This window comes from Cherax quadricarinatus, chromosome 68 (genome assembly GCF_038502225.1).
Source record: "Cherax quadricarinatus isolate ZL_2023a chromosome 68, ASM3850222v1, whole genome shotgun sequence".
NCBI lineage: Eukaryota > Metazoa > Arthropoda > Malacostraca > Decapoda > Parastacidae > Cherax > Cherax quadricarinatus.
The window spans coordinates 6587226-6611066 of NC_091359.1; the positions used below are offsets into that span (position 1 = coordinate 6587226).

General features: G+C 44.0%; 1 protein-coding gene across 1 annotated transcript in view; it reads right to left on the reverse strand.

Annotated features, from left to right (window-relative positions):
• The window catches only part of LOC128697907 (uncharacterized), a 466834-nt gene that overhangs the window by 278136 nt on the left and 164857 nt on the right, over nucleotides 1-23841 (reverse strand). The gene's annotated exons all lie outside the window — the stretch shown is intronic.

The window sequence follows — 23841 nt, forward strand, 5'->3', positions numbered from 1 at the left end:
CAACCCTCCACCTCTCCCCTCAACCCAACACAAACAATCGACAAGGATCTTTCTCGCTATTTTTTCGGAAATGAGAATATTTTCATATTTTTTCAAACTGTTTTCATTTGAAAAAGGATATGGCAGCTATTTGTCCAGTCATATTTTCTGGCAACCAAGAAAACCTTTTCAAGACTATTTCTGTTTTGAAAATATTACTGATTAGCTAAATTTATATTTATTCCGTTGGTGATTATTTAGAAATAATTATTTTTATTGTTTTTTTGGCGATATTAGCAATTTTACTATTTTTTATTACCACTATTAATTATTAATAAAAGTTGTTGTAATAGTAATTTAAAAAGTGATCAATATAATTATCATTACCACTGGGCTATATTAATTACGCTACAGCACCCATAATAAATACACAGACGAGGACTTCAAATCAACAAGGATATTACTGAATGGTTTCAATCCTACCGTGTATGCTATCTGAAGGTGGAGTTCATTCATTAAGGGAAATAGTTTGTCACTGCATGAACCTGCTATTAAATAACCTATTCAATTGTTTGTTTACCTGTAAGTTCATATGGGAGACCATATATACTTAGGTTGTAGAAAACGTGATTCACGTTGAGATGTATAACTATAGCAAATATTGAAAGTTTTGGTAACTACTTTCAAACCAACATTATTCTTATATTAGTTTTAAGAGAGGAAAATGTGGTAGCTAGACGTGTAAAATTTAGTTTTGTGTAAACTGACGTGCAATTTAAGCCACCAGTTTTTTTTAATATATCCAAAACAGGTTAATTTATTAGCTTGTTAAGATGTAATTTTTTTTATACCTAAACGACCGTCTCCAGCTAAGGCAGTGAGCCAAAGAAAAAATTTTATTCACCATCATTCAATCATTGTTTTTGCAGAAGTTTGCTGATAAAATTCGGATCACAATCCGACTATAACGTACCCAAAAAATTATCAAAATATAATTACTATATTCCAAGTCAGTTGGGAAATGCTATGTATTTTTTAATCCGGACCAGGATGTTATGAAGCATATATTGTAAATTAGACCTTATTAATTATGTATCAACTGAGGTATAACCATAAGATATATATCTATGAATCCTAGCAGTCTCTTAGCCTTATCGTGAATATTTGTCAACTCCAGACTAGGCTTCAGATTAATACTCCCACAACTTCAAACCCTCCTTCTCGCGTCTGGCTAAAGTTTTGTAATAGTTATAAGTGCTAATGATATTTTATTTCATTGTTCACCTGGGGTGAAGTGCATCAGCTGCTCCTCTGACCACAACTGCTTCTTTGCTCATTCTGAAGATTCTTGCGCGCAGGACCTATCTTTGTCTGCCATCAGCTAACAACATTAACACAAAATTCAGCTAACAAAACTCACACAGCACTCGGCTAACAGCACTGAGACACCACCTAGCACTTGCACCCAGCACTAAGCGCCCAGCACTAAGACAGCAGGCGGTGTAGCCGCTATCTGGAGAATTATTAGCATATTCATAGTGGCAGAGAAGAGGCCGTGATAACGTCTGAGACGCGCCTGCTTGGCTCTCTGCTCGCCAGATCCTCCTTGTGGACTTGTCTTTTTCTTTCTTCCCTTCCTCTCTTCCTCCTCTGTTCCTTGTACAAATAATCCTCCTTGTTATTCTATGAAACCCATAAGAAGAGAAGACGAAGAAGCATCAATATGCAAGTCCCTCCTTGGTGGTATTTGTTTTACACGAAATTGTAAAGTCATTCTGAGGCTCTTACGTTCAGTAGTCAAGTTGAGGATGTTCTCAGAGACCTGTCCAGCTGGGAGGAAGTCCATCTAGTGATGTAGAAGATCTTAGCAGGTTTTAAAATAACATAAGATAACACGAGGATAACAAAGTCAGCGCGTAATTGAAGGACTGTCTTATTTCCATTTTGGTCCTTCAATCTTGTCCAACAGGATGTGACCCACACCAGTCGACTAACACCCAGGTACCTACTTACTGCTAGGTGAACAGGGACAGGAAGTGTAAGGAAACACGCCCAGAATTTCCACTCATGGCGTGGATCGAACCATGGACACTGCGTGCGGTGAGAACGTTGCCAACCAAGCCACGGTTTTAAAACGTGCTTGCTACTGTCCTGTGTATATAACTGCATTCCTCTTGGAGGAAGACAGGGGTTGAGATGTCCCGTATAAGCTTTTGAAGAGTAGAGAGAATCAAAAGGCACAATGCCATGATTGGAACAATATACAATAACCCGTACACAGAAGAAAGAAACTTATGACGACGTTTCGGTCCGACTTGGACTATTAACTAGTCACACTAACAAACGAAGGTAAGGGAGCCAGTATATATACGTGAGTGACTAGTTAATGATACAAGTCGGAATGAAAAGTCGTGTGTATTTTAAAGACTCAGATGACGCCTCTCAGAAGTCTTGTGTGGTGATAGGTGACGTAGCTCATCCTAGTTCTTTGGCGTTTTGTAGGACCTCCCCAACATAGACCAGTAGACTCATGTTGGGACGTCTTTCTTCTGTGTTGCGCCAGGTTTATGTTGGAATTTGATCCTACACAGGAATTCTTTTCTCAGCGGGATGCGGTTATGTGATTCTTAAAGGCGAATTTCGAAGTTACATCTGATTATAATTGTTCTTTAAGAAAAAGTTTGATGTAGTGTCTACCTGGAGGTCGTGCCGAGGGTCAATGCCCCCGCGGCCCAGTCCTTGACCAGGCCTCCCGGTTCATCAGGGCCTGATCAAAAAAGTTGTTGGTGCTGGCCGCATGCAATCCAGTGTAAGAGCCACAGCCCGGCTGATTGGGTTCTGACTTTAGGTATCCGTCTAGTTATAACATAAAAACATAAAGAAGGAACACTGCAACAGGCCTACTGGCTCATGCGAGGGAGGTCCAATTCTCCTACCGGCTTAAGCCAGTGCCTTAACCTAGTCAGGTCAGGTCATTCACTTGAAGACAGACAGGTGTCTACTGTTAATTCCCTTTATGTATGGTGGGAGGCTGTTGAACAGTCTTGGTCCCTGGTGACTTACTGCGATTTATTTTAGTGTACGCACGGTATCCCTGCTTTTCATTTGAGGATGTTGCACTGTCTGTCCTTAGCTTACATAGGGAGTGATTTCTGTGTACAGATTTGGGACCAGTCCCTCTATTATTTTCCAGGTGTAGATCATGACTTACCTTTCTCGCCTGCTTTCCAGGAAGTACAGGTCAAGAGACTTCAAAAGTTCCCAGCAATTAAGGTGCTCGACTGAATTATACGCGCAGTGAAGGTTCTCTGTCGAGATCTGCTCTTTCACCTGCCTTCAAGGCTGTTAGTATACAACAGTATTCCAGCCTAGAGAGAACAAGTGACTTAAAGGATCATCACTGGATTGGCATCCATTGTTTTGAAAGTTCTCATTATCCATCCTATCATTTTCCTCGCAGAGGTGATAGTGAAATTGTTATGATCCTTGAAAAAGGTGAGACCCTCTGATATTAACACTAAAGTCCTTCACTTATTTTTTCTTTTTTGGGCTTTGTTGTTTTGTATCTGTGTTGTAAATTGTATAGTTAACTTATTGAGAGAGAACTTGACTCTCCTGCCCATACAGAACTGACTTGTCTTGTGTTCAATGGTTCTAGTTGCTAAAGAGCGTCCAGTCTTCCAGATGTGTACCACAATGCAGGCTTCACGTGAGATCTGATAAAGTCCTGGTGTAACTAATGTGACAGGTTGCTGGTCTTTCTTCGTAAAGAAATATCCCATTTTGTCCGGATAGAGGGAGAACCGGCCACTCTGGGGCGTTTGTTCCTTAGTGGAAGAGTACAGTGACTGCATTGTTCCTTAGTGGAAGAGTACAGTGACTGGATTGTTCCTTAGTGGAAGAGTACAGTGACTGGATTGTTCCTTAGTGGAAGAGTACAGTGACTGGATTGTTCCTTAGTGGAAGAGTACAGTGACTGGATTGTTCCTTAGTGGAAGAGTACAGTGACTGGATTGTTTCTTAGTGGAAGAGTACAGTGACTGGATTGTGGAAGAGTACAGTGACTGGATTGTTCCTTAGTGGAAGAGTACAGTGACTGGATTGTTCCTTAGTGGAAGAGTACAGTGACTGGATTGTTCCTTAGTGGAAGAGTACAGTGACTGGATTGTTCCTTAGTGGAAGAGTACAGTGACTGGATTGTTCCTTAGTGGAAGAGTACAGTGACTGGATTGTTCCTTAGTGGAAGAGTACAGTGACTGGATTGTTCCTTAGTGGAAGGGTACAGTGACTGGATTGTTCCTTAGTGGAAGAGTACAGTGACTGGATTGTTCCTTAGTGGAAGAGTACAGTGACTGGATTGTTCCTTAGTGGAAGAGTACAGTGACTGGATTGTTCCTTAGTGGAAGAGTACAGTGACTGGATTGTTCCTTAGTGGAAGAGTACAGTGACTGGATTGTTCCTTAGTGGAAGGGTACAGTGACTGGATTGTTCCTTAGTGGAAGAGTACAGTGACTGGATTGTTCCTTAGTGGAAGAGTACAGTGACTGGATTGTTCCTTAGTGGAAGAGTACAGTGACTGGATTGTTCCTTAGTGGAAGAGTACAGTGACTGGATTGTTCCTTAGTGGAAGAGTACAGTGACTGGATTGTTCCTTAGTGGAAGAGTACAGTGACTGGATTGTTCCTTAGTGGAAGAGTACAGTGACTGGATTGTTCCTTAGTGGAAGAGTACAGTGACTGGATTGTTCCTTAGTGGAAGAGTACAGTGACTGGATTGTTCCTTAGTGGAAGAGTACAGTGACTGGATTGTTTCTTAGTGGAAGAGTACAGTGACTGGATTGTTCCTTAGTGGAAGAGTACAGTGACTGGATTGTTCCTTAGTGGAAGAGTACAGTGACTGGATTGTTCCTTAGTGGAAGAGTACAGTGACTGGATTGTTCCTTAGTGGAAGAGTACAGTGACTGGATTGTTCCTTAGTGGAAGAGTACAGTGACTGGATTGTTCCTTAGTGGAAGAGTACAGTGGCTGGATTGTTCCTTAGTGGAAGAGTACAGTGACTGGATTGTTCCTTAGTGGAAGAGTACAGTGACTGGATTGTTCCTTAGTGGAAGAGTACAGTGACTGGATTGTTCCTTAGTGGAAGAGTACAGTGACTGGATTGTTCCTTAGTGGAAGAGTACATTGACTGGATTGTTCCTTAGTGGAAGAGTACAGTGACTGGATTGTTCCTTAGTGGAAGAGTACAGTGACTGGATTGTTCCTTAGTGGAAGAGTACAGTGACTGGATTGTTCCTTAGTGGAAGGGTACAGTGACTGGATTGTTCCTTAGTGGAAGAGTACAGTGACTGGATTGTTCCTTAGTGGAAGAGTACAGTGACTGGATTGTTCCTTAGTGGAAGAGTACAGTGACTGGATTGTTCCTTAGTGGAAGAGTACAGTGACTGGATTGTTCCTTAGTGGAAGAGTACAGTGACTGGATTGTTCCTTAGTGGAAGAGTACATTGACTGGATTGTTCCTTAGTGGAAGAGTACAGTGACTGGATTGTTCCTTAGTGGAAGAGTACAGTGACTGGATTGTTCCTTAGTGGAAGAGTAGTTCCTTAGTGGAAGAGTACAGTGACTGGATTGAGTAAAATGAATCCTTTGAAGCCGAAATTTTATAATGGAGAGAAACTGCATAAAATACTGAATGGGTTTCCCTCTCATATTCCATCACACAGGATGGGTTTCCCTCTCATATTCCATCACACAGGATGGGTTTCCCTCTCTCATTCCATCACACAGGATGGGTTTCCCTCTCTCATTCCATCACACAGGATGGGTTTCCCTCTCTCATTCCATCACACAGGATGGGTTTCCCTCTCACATTCCATCACACAGGATGGGTTTCCCTCTCTCATTCCATCACACAGGATGGATTTCCCTCTCACATTCCATCTTACAGGATGGGTTTCCCTCTCACATTCCATCACACAGGATGGGTTTCCCTCTCACATTCCATCACACAGGATGGGTTTCCCTCTCACATTCCATCACACAGGATGGGTTTCCCTCTCACATTCCATCACACAGGATGGGTTTCCCTCTCACATTCCATCACACAGGATGGGTTTCCCTCTCACATTCCATCACACAGGATGGGTTTCAGTGATGAAATCTTTCAGCCTGAGCTGAAAGACTTCGATAGGTCACTGAGGATATCGTCAGTCACTCCACCAATGTGTCAGTGGGTACAATACCTTCCTGGAGTCACTGTTACTTGTGAATTACGTGTCTGCGGGTAAGTTATCCGGGATAGGGGAAATGAAAATTGAGAATGAAATCAGAATATACTGGGGGAGGGAGTGTGGGGTAATGGAGGGGAGTGGAGAAGAGAGAGGGTGATAAGTGAGTGAGGAGTTAAGGGGTGAAGGGGGAGAATGTACAGGAGAGAGTGAGGGGAGTGTTGAAGATGGTGAGGGAGTGAGGAGACTGGGAGGGGAAGGAAGGGAGGGAGGGAGGGAGGGAGGGAGGAAGGGATGTTTAAAATCCCACACGAAGTGCGCCGCTTCACACTTAATTATATTCAGGAGAGGATTGTTTGTTACTGTTATAAGTTATAACTATGATTCTCTCTCTCTCTCTCTCTCTCTCTCTCTCTCTCTCTCTCTCTCTCTCTCTCTTCTCCCTCTCCTTTTTCTTCCTTTTTACCATTTATTTTATCTGAAAGAGACAGAAATAAAGCTTTCCAGGCTTTTTTCCCCCTCTACTTCGCACCTTATCTCATCCTTCCAGGATCCAGGATTATCCCCCCCCCCACACACACACACACACACACACACACACACACACACAAACACACACACACACACACACACACACACACACACACACACACACACAAACTCTCACACACACACAAACACACACACACACACACACACACACACACACACGCGCGCACACACAAACACACACACACACACACACACACACACACACACACACACACACACACACACACACACACACAAAATTCAAGAGGTTGCAAGAGGCTGATCTCAGTGTAATCTGCCAAGTCTCGAGGTTTCTCCAGTGCAAATGAGTTTCCTTATCTCTCTTGTTAAATTGTAAACGGATAAAAATTCCCCTTGAAGCGAGCACTGAGAGAGAGAGAGAGAGAGAGAGAGAGAGAGAGAGAGAGAGAGAGAGAGAGAGAGAGAGAGAGAGAGAGAGAGAGAGAGAGAGAGAGGATAGGTAAAGGAGGGAGAGGGGAGAGAGGGAGGAAAGGGGTGGAAAAACCCCTCACTTTAAGTCTGCCCCCTCTGGTCGGAAGCAATTGCCTGCAGTCAATGACTTCCTGCTCGGGTATGTGCAGGCAGCGAGCCTACAGTCACCCAGATTACTGCCCATTATTGACAGTCATTGCAGAGGAGGTTAAACTGCTATTGCAAGAATCTGTGTGCATGACACTCCTACCGGTGGCTGCATGACAGAAGCCATCACTGCTCTCCTGTTATTGCACAGGAATCTGTGTGCATGACACTCCTGTCAGTGGCTGCATGACAGAAGCCATCACTGCTCTCCTGTTATTGCACAGGAATCTGTGTGCATGACACTCCTGTCAGTGGCTGCATGACAGAAGCAATCACTGCTCTCCTGTTATTGCACAGGAATCTGTGTGCATGACACTCCTGTCAGTGGCTGCATGATAGAAGCCATCACTGCTCTCCTGTTATTGAAGAGCAATTGACCAACAATCTCAGGAAGCCTGCATTCCTAATGCAAGAGCCTCTGATGGCGTAGCACAAAGGAAATCGGATCTTTGTCTATCATCTGATAGGTTGCAGTGCATGGAAATTGGATATTACAAGGAATTGGAATATAACTTACGAGAACAGTGGTGGGTATAACTTGCGACAACAGTGGTGGGTATAACTTGCGACAACAGTGGTGGGTATAACTTGCGACAACAGTGGTGGGTATAACTTGCGACAACAGTGGTGGGTATAACTTGCGACAACAGTGGTGGGTATAACTTGCGACAACAGTGGTGGATATAACTTGCGACAGCAGTGGTGGGTATAACTTGCGACAACAGTGGTGGGTATAACTTGCGACAACAGTGGTGGGTATAACTTGCGACAACAGTGGTGGATATAACTTGCGACAACAGTGGTGGGTATAACTTGCGACAACAGTGGTGGGTATAACTTGCGACAACAGTGGTGGGTATAACTTGCGACAACAGTGGTGGGTATAACTTGCGACAACAGTGGTGGGTATAACTTGCGACAACAGTGGTGGGTATAACTTGCGACAACAGTGGTGGGTATAACTTGCGACAACAGTGGTGGGTATAACTTGCGACAACAGTGGTGGGTATAACTTGCGACAACAGTGGTGGGTATAACTTGCGACAACAGTGGTGGGTATAACTTGCGTTAACAATGGTGGGTATAACATGCGTTAACAGTGGTGCGTATAACTTAGGATAACAGTGGTGGGTATAACATACTTTTAATAGATATACCTTAAGGTATACTTTAATATACCTCGGATATTACGTTACATCTGCCCAATTGCTCTCTCTCTCTCTTTCTCTCTCTCTCTCTCTCTCTGCTTCCCTTGTGGGAGCTCAGGAAACCAAACTTAAGTTTAATGATCATTCAAATAGATCCCAACTTGAAGTTAGCAGCGTGTTTAAAACTGAGGCGAGTCGTCCTCAGTACGACCCCAACTTAAAGTTTACACGAGTAACTTATTCTTTGTTCAACAAATCAATTAAACTGTGCAATATCTGTGCCCTGATATGTTGACTGTGATGCTATGCACAGTCTGGAAACTGTGGAGGTGGCGAGACGAGAGAGAGAGAGGGGGGGGGGAACATGGAGTAAATGACAGTATTCTTACATTTACGGGGAAGGGTTAAATCCGTAGTGGTAATAGGGCGTTTGGGGTGATTAGGTGTAATTTAATGAAAATGTAGCTCCAATTCCTTGAATCAAGAGACCTTCACAAGCATCTGGGCACCTCCCTTGAAGGTGGAGTGTGTGTGTGTGCTTTGTGTGTGTGTGCTTTGTGTGTGTGTGCTTTGTGTGTGTGTGCTTTGTTTGTGTGTGCTTTGTGTGTGTGTGCTTTGTTTGTGTGTGCTTTGTGTGTGTGTGCTTTGTTTGTGTGTGCTTTGTGTGTGTGTGTGTGTGTGTGTGTGTGTGTGTGTATGTGTGTATGTGTGTGTGTGTGTGTGTGTGTGTGTGTGTGTGTGTGTGTGTGTGCTTTTGTGTGTGTGCTTTGTGTGTGTGTGCTTTGTGTGTGTGTGCTTTGTGTGTGTGTGCTTTGTGTGTGTGTGCTTTGTTTGTGTGTGTGTGTGAGTGTGTGTGTGTGTGTGTGTGTGTGTGTATGTGTGTATGTGTGTGTGTGTGTGTGTGTGTGTGTGTGTGTGTGTGTGTGTGTGTGTGTGTGTGTGCTTGCGTGTGTGTACTCACCTATTTGTACTCACCTATTTGTGGTTGCAGGGGTCGAGTCATAGCTCCTGGCCCCGCCTCTTCGCTGATTGCTACTAGGTCCTCTCTCCCCCTGCCCCATGAGCTTTATCATACCTCGCCTTAAAACTATGTATGGTTCCCGCCTCCACTACGTCACTTTCTAGGTTAATCCACGGCCTGACTACTCTATGACTGAAGAAATACTTCCTAACATCCCTTTGATTCATCTGAGTCTTCAACTTCCAATTGTGACCTCTTGTGTCTTTGTCCATCTTGTCTATTCCGCGCAGTATTTTATATGTCGTTATCATGTCTCCCCTGACCCTCCTGTCCTCCAGTGTCGTCAGGCCGACTTCCCTCAACCTTTCTTCGTAGGACAATCCCCGTAGCTCTGGGACTAGTCTTGTTGCAAACCTTTGCACTTTCTCTAATTTCTTGACGTGCTTGACTAGGTATGGATTCCAAACTGGTGCTGCATACTCCAGTATGGGCCTGACGTAAATGGTATACAGAGTCTTGAACGAATCCTTACTGAGGTATCGGAACGCTATCCGTAGGTTTGCCAGGCGCCCGTATGCTGCAGCAGTTATCTGATTGATGTGCGCCTCAGCAGATATGCTCGGTGTTATACTCACCCCCAGATCTTTTTCCTTGAGTGAGGTTTGCAGTCTTTGGTCATCTAAACTATATTGTGTCTGCGGTCTTCTTTGCCCTTCCCCAATCTTCATGACTTTGCATTTGGCAGGGTTAAATTCAAGGAGCCAGTTGCTGGACCAGGCTTGTAGCCTGTCCAGGTCTCTTTGTAGTCCTGCCTGATCCTCATCCGATTTGATTCTTCTCATTAACTTCGCATCATCTGCAAGCAAGGACACTTCTGAGTCTATCCCTTCCGTTATGTCGTTCACATATACCAAGAACAGCACAGGTCCTAGGACTGACCCCTGCGGAACCCTGCTTGTCACAGGCGCCCACTCTGACACCTCGTCACGTACCATGACTCGTTGTTGCCTCCCTGTCAGGTATTCTCTGATCCACTGCAGTGCCTTTCCTGTTATGTGTGCCTGATCCTCTAGCTTTTGCAGTAACCTCTTGTGAGGAACTGTGTCGAAGGCCTTCTTGCAGTCCAAAAAAATGCAGTCGATCCATCCCTCTCTCTCTTGTCTTACTTCTGTCACCTTGTCATAAAACTCTAGTAGGTTTGTGACACAGGATTTTCCTTCCCTGAAACCGTGCTGGTTGTCAATTATACACTTGTTTCTTTCCAGGTGCTCCACCACTCTCCTCCTGACGATCTTCTCCATGACCTTGCATACTATACACGTTAGTGATACAGGTCTGTAGTTTAGTGCTTCATGTCTGTCTCCCTTTTTAAAAATTGGGACTACATTTGCCATCTTCCATACCTCGGGGAGTTGCCCAGTTTCAAATGATGTGTTGATCTTTGTTAATGGCACACACAATATCTCTGCTCCCTCTTTAAGGACCCACGGAAAGATGTTGTCTGGTCCCACCGCCTTTGAGGTGTCAAGTTCGCATAGCAGCTTCTTCACCTCCTCCTTGGTTATATGTACCTCATCCAGCACTTGCTGGTGTACTCCCCTGTTCTGATTTCCTGGAGTCCTACTGGTTTCCACTGTAAATACTTCTTTAAATCTCGTGTTGAGCTCCTGACATACCTCTCGGTCGTTTCTTGTGAATTCCCCATCACCCTTCCTCAGTCTGATTACCTGGTCCTTGACTGTTGTTTTCCTCCTGATGTGGCTGTACAACAGCTTCGGGTCAGTCTTGACTTTTGATGCTACGTCATTTTCATATTGTCGCTGAGCCTCCCTTCTTATCTGTGCATATTCGTTTCTGGCTCTTCGGCTAATCTCTTTATTTTCCTGAGTTCTCTGTCTTCTGTACCTTTTCCATTCTCTAGTACACCTAGTTTTTGCCTCCCTACACCTTTGGGTGAACCAAGGACTCGTTCTGTTCTTCCCATTGAAAATTTCTGTTTCCCTTGGGAACAAACCTCTCCTCTGCCTCCTTGCATTTTGTTGCGACATAGTTCATCATTTCTTGTACTGGTTTTCCTGTCAGTTCCCTCTCCCACTGAATGTCTTGAAGGAAGTTCCTCATGCCTGAGTAGTTCCCCCTTTTGTAGTTTGGTTTTTCCCAACCTATTCTTGCTACTCTCTCCACTTGGAGCTCAACTGTGTAGTCGAAGCACAGAACCACATGATCACTAGCTCCCAGGGGCCTTTCATACATGATATCCTCGATGTCCGAACTACTCAAGGTGGTTCATCCTCTCCTCTCCCTCTGGTAGTGTCTCTAACATGTTGATGCATGAGGTTTTCCAGTACCACATCCATCATCTTGGCTCTCCATGTTTCGGGACCCCCATGGGGCTCCAGGTTTTCCCAGTCAATTTCCTTGTGATTGAAGTCACCCATAACTAGTAACTTTGCTCCCCCCATGTGTGCTCTCCTGGCCACCTCGGCTAGTGTGTCGACCATTGCTCTGTTGCTCTCATCGTATTCTTCTCTTGGCCTCCTGCAGTTCTGTGGTGGGTTGTACATTACTGCAATTATCACCTTATGTCCCTCAGACTGGATTGTTTCTACTAAGTAGTCCCTTTCGCCTGTGCCATCCATTCCTTCCATTTTCTCAAAACCCCACTGGTTTTTAATGAGCAGTGCAACTGCTCCTCCCCCTCTCCTCCCTTTGTCTTTCCTGAGGATCTGATATCCGGATGGAAAGATTGAATCTGTTATTATTCTGGTGAGTTTTGTTTCTGTGAGTGCTATTATGTCTTGGGATGTCTCCTTGATTCTTTCGTGCCACTCCTCATACTTATTTGCTATTCCATCTGCATTTGTATACCACACCTTCAACTTCTTTTCTAAGATTGTCGTCTGGGAGGTATATTGGGGTTGGGGAAGTGGGAGACCTGATAAGGAACTATGGGTGGTTGCTGTGGGGGTGGAGTTTGTAATGTAGTGGGTGGGGGCATTGGATGTGGCATGGGTGTTTTGGTTTAGAGTGTTTGGTTGCACTGGGGTTGACCTGGTTGGGAGGCTTCTATAGGAAGTTGTGAGGGAGGCTGTATTTCATCTTGTGATTTGTGTGTGTGTGCTTGTGTGTGTGTGTGTGCTTGCGTGTGTGCTTGCGTGTGTGCTTGCGTGTGTGCTTGCGTGTGTGCTTGCGTGTGTGTGTGTGTGTGTGTGTGCGTGCGCGCGTACGTGCATGCTCGCCTATATATATTCATCCATATGTGGTTAAAGGGGTTGAGTCTTAGCTCCTAGCTCTCTCCATTGGTAGTTACTGGGTTTATTCTCTCCTGGCTGAGTAAGCCCTATCATACCTATTCTTAAAACTATGTATGGATTCTGCCTCTACCATTTTGCTGTCTAGGTCATTCCACTTGCTGACCACTCTAAGGGTAAAGAAGTATTTCCTGACATCCCTGTGATTCATCTGTGTTTTTAACTTCCAGCTGTGGTCTCGTTTACCTGAAACCCGTCTCTCTCTCTCTCTCTCTCTCTCTCTCTCTCTCTCTCTCTCTCTCTCTCTCTCTCTCTCTCTCCCGTTCTACCCTGTTAATTCCTCTCAGTATTTTGTACGTTGTAATCATATCTTCCTTGGTTCGTCTGTCCTCTGTCACCAGCTTAAGTAGCTTCTCATAGCTTAAACTTCTTAGCTCTGGGATAAATCACTTCACAAACTTTTCCACTTTTTCCAGTTTTTTACACGTTTTATCTTAAAGTTGCTTGTAGCAAATATAACAGAAGGTATTAATCCAGATATACACCTGTTAACCCCTTTCGCTTCTTCGTATTGGGCCTGTTGTGTATCCATAGGCTCGTGCGCTACCGTCCAGTTGATGGAATTGTGGCTGCACTATAAACTAGCAGCTTCGGCGACAAAAGAATAGCTTTTATCAGGTTATTCAAAGATGTGCCTGACAAATCTCGTTGCGTAGTGAATGACTCCTTGTTAACGTTCCTGAAAGCTATCTTTAAATTTGTAGTTTCGCGTTAGCAGCGGTGGCTGTTATGTGCCTCAGGTGATATTCTCATTACTATTTTAACTCAGAGGTCATTCTGTTTCATGGAGGTTTGTAGCTTTTGTTACCTAAATGTGTACTCCGTTTCCGGTTTTCATTGCCTTTCCCTCATTTTCATAACTTTGCATTTCCTGGGGATAAATTCTAGTAGCCAATTGTCAAACCAATCCTGCATTTTGCACAGATCCATTTGTAGTCTTTCCTGTCCTGTTCCTATTCGTAATCTTTTCATTAGTACATCTGGAAACAGGGACGCCTCTAACTCTTGTTTATTATGTCATATTTACATACACAAGAAACAGTACAGGTCCCAGTAGTGATCCTCGTGGATCCCTACTCGTCTCACTCGCCCATTACGATACCTCTTCCCGCACAATAATTCGTCGTTTTCCTCTTGTTAAGTATATCATGATGTTCTGTAGTGCCTTCTCCGTTATTCCTGCCTGATTTTCTAGTTTTTGCTGCAGTCGTTCATGCAGTACTACATCGAACGCTTTCTTACTCTCCAAAAATATAGTCTACCCTCAACTCTCTCTCTCTCTCTCTTAACTTCCGTTGTCTTGTCATAGAACTTTAGTAGATTTAAGGATCATCTGACTAAGACCCGCGTTAAGAAACACTTATCCTGTTTCCTGACGAACCTTACCTAACCTAAGAGACAAGATTACCATCTCGAAAACCGCAATGGTGGTTGTTTATGAATCCAGTCTTCTCCAGGCGCTCCACCACACTTCTGACAATCTCATTAATTTTACCGTGCATGTTAGTTACACTAGCCTGCAGTTTAATGCCACTCATCTGTCCCCTTTGTTAAATATCAGGACCACATTGATTGGTCCTCTCCCTTCCCCTTGCTCTTTTACTTCTCCCTTCCTTTCCTTGCCCTCCCCTCCCGCAGCTTCCCCCCCCTCCCTCAGCTTCCCTCCCTCCCTCAGCTTCCTTCCCCTCCCTCACACACCTGCTGGTCGTCTTGAGGGATTTTGCCTGCTAGCAGACCTGGTTTCACTGAGAATTGGTAATTAATGTGGAAGAAGTTGAAGAGCTGGCGGAGGGAAGGAGCAGGGAGGTAAGAAGGACTGAGGGAGTTAGGAAGGAGGATTGAGAAACTAAGGAGGAAGTGAGTAATGCTAATAGGAAATGATGGAAGAGAGGAAGGAGAAATTGAGGGAGTTGAGAGATAGGAAGGGCAGAGGAAGTTGGAAGGCTGGGGGAATTCAGGGAGCTGGGAGGGAGGATAGAGACGGTAATAGGGAATGAAGGGAGGAGGCAGGGTGACAGGGAGGAATATGGAGAGAAAATCAGGGAGAGATGAGTAAAGATAATGAAAGGGCAAGAGTGCAGGGAAGATATAGATGGAAGAGGCAGAAGAAAAGGAGTTTGAGATAGAGGGAGGGAGGGGATAAAGGTTGGAGAAAAGTCTCGGGTGAGAGAGAGAGAATGAATCGCAAAAACATGACTCTCTTCTATTTACACAGACACAAGACAGTACTTGGCTCATTACTGACACTCGTGGGACCCCACCCATCATGTCTGCCCCTCTTAGGTATTCTGTGATCCACTGTTCTCCTTGTGTGTTAGTCCAGTATATTGATCTAGTTCTAGTACCACTTCGTACCTATAGGATCAGAGATCCTTTGGCCCTGGGGAGAGCGTGCCGTGGGTTACCTCAAAGAGCTGGGCTTCAGGCTCATCGAAGCCACCAGAGACCCGATGGCTGCCAGAGTTTTCTTCTAGAGTCCATGTGTGGCGATCCAGAGAGGGAACGCCTACCTGGTGTCACCTGGAGGGTATTCCGGAGATCAACGCCCCCGCGGCCCGGTCCATGACCAGGCCTCCGGGTGGATCAGGGTCTGATCAATTAGTCTGGTATTGCTGGTCGCACGTAACTCAACGTACGAAATACAGCCCGGCTGATCCGGTACTGACTTTAGGTATCTGTCCAGCTACCTCTTGAAGACTGCCAGGGGTCTAATGATAATTCCTCTTAAGGCTGGTGGGAGGCTGTTGAACAGTCTTGGGCCCCGGACACTTATTGTGTTTTCTTAGTGTACTGATAGTGCCCCTACTTTTCATTTGGGGTATGTTGCATCGCCTGCCAAGTCTTTTGCTTTCGTAGGGAGTGATTTCTGTGTGCAGATTAGGAACCAGTTCCTCTAGGATTTTACAGGTATACATTATGACGCATCATTCTCGCCTGTGTTCCAGGGAGTACTAGTCAAGTGCTTCCAAGCGTTCCCAGTAGTTAAGGTGTTTGACGGAACTTATATGTGCAGTAAATGTTCTCTGTACACTCTTTAGATCTACAGTTTCACCTGCCTTGAATAAAGATGTTAATGTAGAGAAGTATTCCAGCCTGGAGAGAACTCAAGACGCACATCTTGCGTCTGGAATTCCCGACCGGTGTACGAGAAGTTCTAGGAGTTCCACATTTTATAATAAGAGTTTCTATATTGCAGTTATGTTTGTAAATTCCTTAACATAACTTTGCTCATGACCTACGGAATGACTCTTCTAATAGGCTTCAAACGCTTATGCGTTGATGTATCGCAAATGGAAGCATTTATATATTAAATATGTATATTTTCCATAATTCTGAGTTATTGTTATCCCTGGTGAGGGGTTCTTGATCCAAGGAACTGGACAAGTGTTTCTTGATACCGGTCCCAGAGTCACAAGATTTTTTTTTAACGTCAGGAAAAATGAGATGTATTTTATGTATCTCGGGTTTTATAACGACTACCTGTAGCATCTACCTGTAGCATCTACCTGTAGCATCTACCTGTAGCATCTACCTGTAGCATCTACCTGTAGCATCTACCTGTAGAATCTACCTGTAGCATCTGCCTGTAGCATCTACCTGTAGCATCTGCCTGTAGCATCTACCTGTAGCATCTACCTGTAGCATCTACCTGTAGCATCTACCTGTAGCATCTACCTGTAGCATCTACCTGTAGCATCTACCTGTAGAATCTTCCTGTAGTTTCTACCTGTAGCATCTACCTGTAGCATCTACCTGTAGCATCTACCTGTAGCATCTACCTGTAGCATCTACCTGTAGAATCTTCCTGTAGCATCTACCTGTAGCATCTACCTGTAGCATCTACCTGTAGAATCTACCTGTAGCATCCACCTGTAGCATCCACCTGTAGCATCTACCTGTAGCATCTACCTGTAGCATCTACCTGTAGCATCTACCTGTAGCATCTTCCTGTAGCATCTACCTGTAGCATCTACCTGTAGCATCTACCTGTAGCATCTACCTGTAGCATCTACCTGTAGCATCTACCTGTAGAATCTTCCTGTAGCATCTACCTGTAGCATCTACCTGTAGAATCTTCCTGTAGCATCTACCTGTAGCATCTACCTGTAGCATCTACCTGTAGCATCTACCTGTAGCATCTACCTGTAGCATCTTCCTGTAGCATCTACCTGTAGCATCTACCTGTAGCATCTACCTGTAGCATCTACCTGTAGCATCTACCTGTAGCATCTTCCTGTAGCATCTACCTGTAGCATCTACCTGTAGCATCTACCTGTAGCATCTACCTGTAGAATCTTCCTGTAGCATCTACCTGTAGCATCTACCTGTAGAATCTTCCTGTAGCATCTACCTGTAGCATCTACCTGTAGCATCTATCTGTAGAATCTTCCTGTAGCATCTTCCTGTAGCATCTACCTGTAGCATCTACCTGTAGCATCTACCTGTAGCATCTACCTGTAGCATCTACCTGTACCATCTACCTGTACCATCTACCTGTACCATCTACCTGTACATCTACCTGTACCATCTTCCTGTAGCATCTACCTGTAGCATCTACCTGTACCATCTACCTGTACCATCTACCTGTAGCATCTACCTGTACCATCTACCTGTACCATCTACCTGTAGCATCTACCTGTACCATCTACCTGTACCATCTACCTGTACCATCTACCTGTACCATCTACCTGTACCATCTACCTGTACCATCTACCTGTACCATCTTCCTGTAGCATCTACCTGTAGCATCTACCTGTACCATCTTCCTGTAGCATCTACCTGTAGCATCTACCTGTACCATCTACCTGTACCATCTACCTGTAGCATCTACCTGTACCATCTACCTGTACCATCTACCTGTAGCATCTACCTGTACCATCTACCTGTACCATCTACCTGTACCATCTACCTGTACCATCTACCTGTACCATCTACCTGTACCATCTACCTGTACCATCTTCCTGTAGCATCTACCTGTAGCATCTACGTGTACCATCTTCCTGTAGCATCTACCTGTAGCATCTACCTGTACCATCTACCTGTACCATCTACCTGTAGCATCTACCTGTAGCATCTACCTGTACCATCTACCTGTACCATCTACCTGTACCATCTACCTGTACCATCTACCTGTAGCATCTACCTGTAGCATCTACCTGTACCATCTACCTGTAGCATCTACCTGTACCATCTACCTGTACCATCTACCTGTACCATCTACCTGTAGCATCTACCTGTACCATCTACCTGTACCATCTACCTGTACCATCTACCTGTACCATCTACCTGTAGCATCTACCTGTAGCATCTACCTGTAGCATCTACCTGTACCATCTACCTGTACCATCTACCTGTACCATCTACCTGTACCATCTACCTGTACCATCTACCTGTAGCATCTACCTGTAGCATCTACCTGTAGCATCTACCTGTACCATCTACCTGTAGCATCTACCTGTAGCATCTACCTGTACCATCTTCCTGTAGCATCTACCTGTACCATCTACCTGTAGCATCTACCTGTCCCTGGATCTACGTATACTTAAGGGTGCTAAACCATTTGTATCTTTTACAGATAGAATTTGATGGAATCTTTTGCAAGACCACAAACTTTTTCCCTCTCGTTGCCTGCCTCCCTCCACCCCGTCCCTCCCTCCCTCCCCCATCCATCACGTTCAACCAGGGTGAGTAATGGAGGGAACGTCGGTATCTTCGTTCTTGGGAACGCCTTAATTCTTTTCCCGATTCCCCTCACCTCCTCCCACCCCTCCCTTCCCCTCTATCCCTCCCTCACCTCTCCCCTTTCTTCAAACGTCTCTCCTCCCTCACCTCCACTCCCTGTCATTCTTCCTCCACAACTCCCTCCCCACACTCCTCTAACCTCCCATAGACTACAAATTGATGATATAACAAATTTTTCTAAAAAAAACAAAATACTCCAGAAGTCTCGCTCCAGTTCCTCACTGGTAATTAACCAATCACGTTAATGGAGGCCGTGTCATTCGCCAATTAGAAGCGTGCCTCGTCCCTGCCGGCCCTTCACTACCTTCTCATTGGTCGACCAGCAAATTACCCAATCTAATTACATTATTAACACAACTTCGGAGGAAATATTACTGGACAAAAAATATTAATGCGCTTGCTACACTGCTTCCACGCTGTGGTAAAACTGTGGATTAGTAAGAAATGATTTACCATCTCTTGGCCCAGGCTGGTTGAAGTCGGGCTGGTTGAAGTCGGGCTGGTTGAAGTCGGGCTGGTTGAAGTCGGGCTGGTTGAAGTCGGGCTGGTTGAAGTCGGGCTGGTTGAAGTCGGGCTGGTTGAAGTCGGGCTGGTTGAAGTCGGGCTGGTTGAAGTCGGGCTGGTTGAAGTTGGGCTGGTTGAAGTTGGGGTGGTTGAAGTTGGGCTGGCTGAAGTTGGGCTGGTTGAAGTTGGGCTGGTTGAATCAGTGCTCACTGAACCCATTTGCTGGTGTTAAATTCTAATTGTCCCTTGTTAAACCAGTGCTGCAGCTTCTCCAAATCTGTCTCTAGTCTTCCCTTTCCTCGGACTCTACCTTCTGTTATGTTTACATGCACAAGAAACAGTCTTAGTCTAAGTACTGACCCTTATGGAACCCCACTCATCATCCACTCATCCCATCCCAACACCTCCGTGGCAATAACTGTCTCCTTCCTGTTAAACATTCCACGAGAGATTGTAGTGCTTTTCTTGTTATTCCTGCTTGTCTCTCAAGCTTGTGTCCCAGCCTCTCGTGGGGCACTGTATACAGTCCATCTTGCTTGCCTGACTTTCATTATGTTATCATGGAACAGGATTTACCATCTGGACAACCGTACAGCTGGCTGGTGGGACCACTTCTTTCCAGGTGCTCCACTAGTCTTCTGATCTCCTCTATAATCTTACTATGTGTATTAGTGACAATGCCTCTACCATTTTTTTTGTTAGGATATCGGAACTACGCTCGATTTTTTCCAGACATCAGCAGCTGCTCTGTTGAAGATGTGTGTACTCACCTAATTGTACTCACCTAATTGTGGTTGCAGGGGTCGAGACTCAGCTCCTGGCCCCGCCTCTTCACTGATCGCTACTGGATCCTCTCTCTGCTTCCTGAGCTTTGTCATACCTCTTCTTAAAACTATGTATGGTTCCTGCCTCCACTACTTCACTTGCTAGGCTGTTCCACTTGCTGACAACTCTGACTGAAGAAATACTTCCTAACGTCCCTGTGACTCGTCTGAGTCTTCAGCTTCCAGTTGTGACCCCTTGTCCCTGTGTCCCCTCTCTGGAACATCCTATCTCTGTCCACCTTGTCTATTCCCCGCAGTATCTTGTATGTCGTTATCAAGTCTTCCCTGACCCTTCTGTCCTCCAGTGTCGTCAGTCCGATTTCCCTTAACCTTTCCTCGTACGACATTCCCTTGAGCCCTGGGACTAGCCTTGTTGCAAACCTTTGTACTTTCTCTAACTTCTTGACGTGCTTGACCAGGTGTGGGTTCCAGACTGGTGCTGCATACTCCAGTATGGGCCTAACATACACAGTGTACAGTGTCTTGAAGGATTCCTTATTAAGGTATCGGAACGCTATTCTCAGGTTTGCCAGGCGCCCGTATGCTGCAGCGGTTATTTGGTTGATGTGTGCCTCCGGTGATGTGCTCGGTGTTATGGTCACCCCAAGGTCTTTCTCCCTGAGTGAGGTCTGTAGTCGTCTACTTGTACTCGCCTAGTTGTGGTTACAGGGGTCAAGACTAAGCTCCTGGCCCCGCCTCTTCACTGATCGCTGCTAGGTCCCCTCTCTCCCTGCTCCATGAGCTTTATCATACCTCGTCTTAAAGCTATGTATGGTTCTTGCCTCCACTACATCACTTGCAAGACTGTTCCACTTCCTGACAACTCTGAAGAAATACTGCCTGACATCCCTGTGGTTCATCTGAGTCTTCAACTTCCAATTGTGACCTCTTGTTTCTGTGTCCCATCTCTGGAACATCCTGTCTCTGTCCACCTTATCTATTCCTCGCAGTATTTTGTATGTCGTTATCATGTCTCCCCCCTAACCCTCCTGTCCTCCAGTGTCGTCAAGCCGATTTCCCTTAACCTTTCTTCGTAGGACATTCCCCTTAGCTCTGGTACTAGCCTTGTTGCAAACCTTTGTGTGTGTGTGTGTGTGTGTGTGTGTGTGTGTTGAACGGGTGGTTGAAGACCAGACGACCTTTACCTGGAGGGTTATGTTGATGCAGACGACCCTCGTGACCTGACCTTTAAAAGTCAAGCAGGTCATTATGCAGGACCTTAAAGGATGTTCCCTTTGCTCTCTTCCATTCCTCCCACCCCGCCAACATTCTCTCTCTCTCTCTCTCTCTCTCTCTCTCTCTCTCTCTCTCTCTCTCAATATTAGGTTTATAATTTTTATGAATACATTGTGTTCCAGTGAGGTGAAATTCGTAAATGTCATGCATAGAATTTGACAAATTTCATCTGAAAAGACAAAGTTTTGACAGTGTAAATGTTGCGGCCTCTCAACACTGTGCAAATTACTTCTCTCTCAGCAGCGTCTAGAGTATACAGCCGGGTTTTACCCGGCTGTATACTCGCCTGTTGAGGCAAACCAGCCTTGTTTTACCTTATTACCTCCCTTAGAGTTGACGTATATATGTGAACAGTTAACTTCCACCTTTAGTCAAGGGTTCGACGTTGATGTCTTGCGAGAGGGTTCGATTCTCACTCGCAAGTTCCAGGGTTCGACTCGAGCACGGAGAAACATATGGGCTAGCTGCCCCTGTCCACCTAGCGGTGAAAACGGTTACCAGTGTGACTCAGGAAATCGTAATGATACGATTGGAAACAAACTATACGACGGGTGGGGTTAAAACCCGCGATCAGAGAGTCACAAAACTCTAGGTCTGGAGTTTCGTGACTCTGATCGCGGGTTCTAACCCCACCCGTGGTATGGTTAGGTACCAGTGTGTTAGCTAACTGTTGTGGGTCACATCAACGAAATAAAGTACTTTAAGAAACTTCAGCATCTTATGCCAATACTGAAGTGTTGGATATAAGGTATTTGTAAACCTAAAAATGTTAAGTGTAAACAAATTTTCCGGACTTAAAGGAAGTGTAAACAAATTTTCCGGACTTAAAGGAAGTGTAAACAAATTTTCCGGACTTAAAGGAAGTGTAAACAAATTTTCCGGACTTAAAGGAAGTGTAAACAAATTTTCCGGACTTAAAGGAAGTGTAAACAAAATTTTCCGGACTTAAAGGAAGTGTAAACAAATTTTCCGGACTTAAAGGAAGTGTAAACAAAATTTTCCGGACTTAAAGGCAGTGTAAACAAATTTTCCGGACTTAAAGGAAGTGTAAACAAAATTTTCCGGACTTAAAGGAAGTGTAAACAAATTTTCCGGACTTAAAGGAAGTGTAAACAAAATTTTCCGGACTTAAAGGAAGTGTAAACAAATTTTCCGGACTTAAAGGAAGTGTAAACAAAATTTTCCGGACTTAAAGGAAGTGTAAACAAATTTTCCGGACTTAAAGGAAGTGTAAACAAAATTTTCCGGACTTAAAGGAAGTGTAAACAAATTTTCCGGACTTAAAGGAAGTGTAAACAAAATTTTCCGGACTTAAAGGAAGTGTAAACAAATTTTCCGGACTTAAAGGAAGTGTAAACAAAATTTTCCGGACTTAAAGGCAGTGTAAACAAATTTTCCGGACTTAAAGAAGTGTAAACAAATTTTCCGGACTTAAAGGAAGTGTAAACAAATTTTCCGGACTTAAAGAAGTGTAAACAAATTTTCCGGACTTAAAGGAAGTGTAAACAAAATTTTCCGGACTTAAAGGAAGTGTAAACAAAATTTTCCGGACTTAAAGGAAGTGTAAACAAATTTTCCGGACTTAAAAGAAGTGTAAACAAATTTTCCGGACTTAAAAGAAGTGTAAACCAAATTTTCCGGACTTAAAAGAAGTGTAAACAAATTTTCCGGACTTAAAGGAAGTGTAAACAAAATTTTCCGGACTTAAAGGCAGTGTAAACAAATTTTCCGGACTTAAAGGAAGTGTAAACAAATTTTCCGGACTTAAAAGTGTAAACAAATTATCCGGACTTAAAGGAAGTGTAAACAAAATTTTCCGGACTTAAAGGAAGTGTAAACAAATTTTCCGGACTTAAAGGAAGTGTAAACAAATTTTCCGGACTTAAAGGAAGTGTAAACAAATTTTCCGGACTTAAAGGAAGTGTAAACAAATTTTCCGGACTTAAAGGAAGTGTAAACAAAATTTTCCGGACTTAAAGGAAGTGTAAACAAATTTTCCGGACTTAAAGGAAGTGTAAACAAAATTTTCCGGACTTAAAGGCAGTGTAAACAAATTTTCCGGACTTAAAGGAAGTGTAAACAAAATTTTCCGGACTTAAAGGAAGTGTAAACAAATTTTCCGGACTTAAAGGAAGTGTAAACAAAATTTTCCGGACTTAAAGGAAGTGTAAACAAATTTTCCGGACTTAAAGGAAGTGTAAACAAAATTTTCCGGACTTAAAGGAAGTGTAAACAAATTTTCCGGACTTAAAGGAAGTGTAAACAAAATTTTCCGGACTTAAAGGAAGTGTAAACAAATTTTCCGGACTTAAAGGAAGTGTAAACAAAATTTTCCGGACTTAAAGGAAGTGTAAACAAATTTTCCGGACTTAAAGGAAGTGTAAACAAAATTTTCCGGACTTAAAGGCAGTGTAAACAAATTTTCCGGACTTAAAGAAGTGTAAACAAATTTTCCGGACTTAAAGGAAGTGTAAACAAATTTTCCGGACTTAAAGAAGTGTAAACAAATTTTCCGGACTTAAAGGAAGTGTAAACAAAATTTTCCGGACTTAAAGGAAGTGTAAACAAAATTTTCCGGACTTAAAGGAAGTGTAAACAAATTTTCCGGACTTAAAAGAAGTGTAAACAAATTTTCCGGACTTAAAAGAAGTGTAAACCAAATTTTCCGGACTTAAAAGAAGTGTAAACAAATTTTCCGGACTTAAAGGAAGTGTAAACAAAATTTTCCGGACTTAAAGGCAGTGTAAACAAATTTTCCGGACTTAAAGGAAGTGTAAACAAA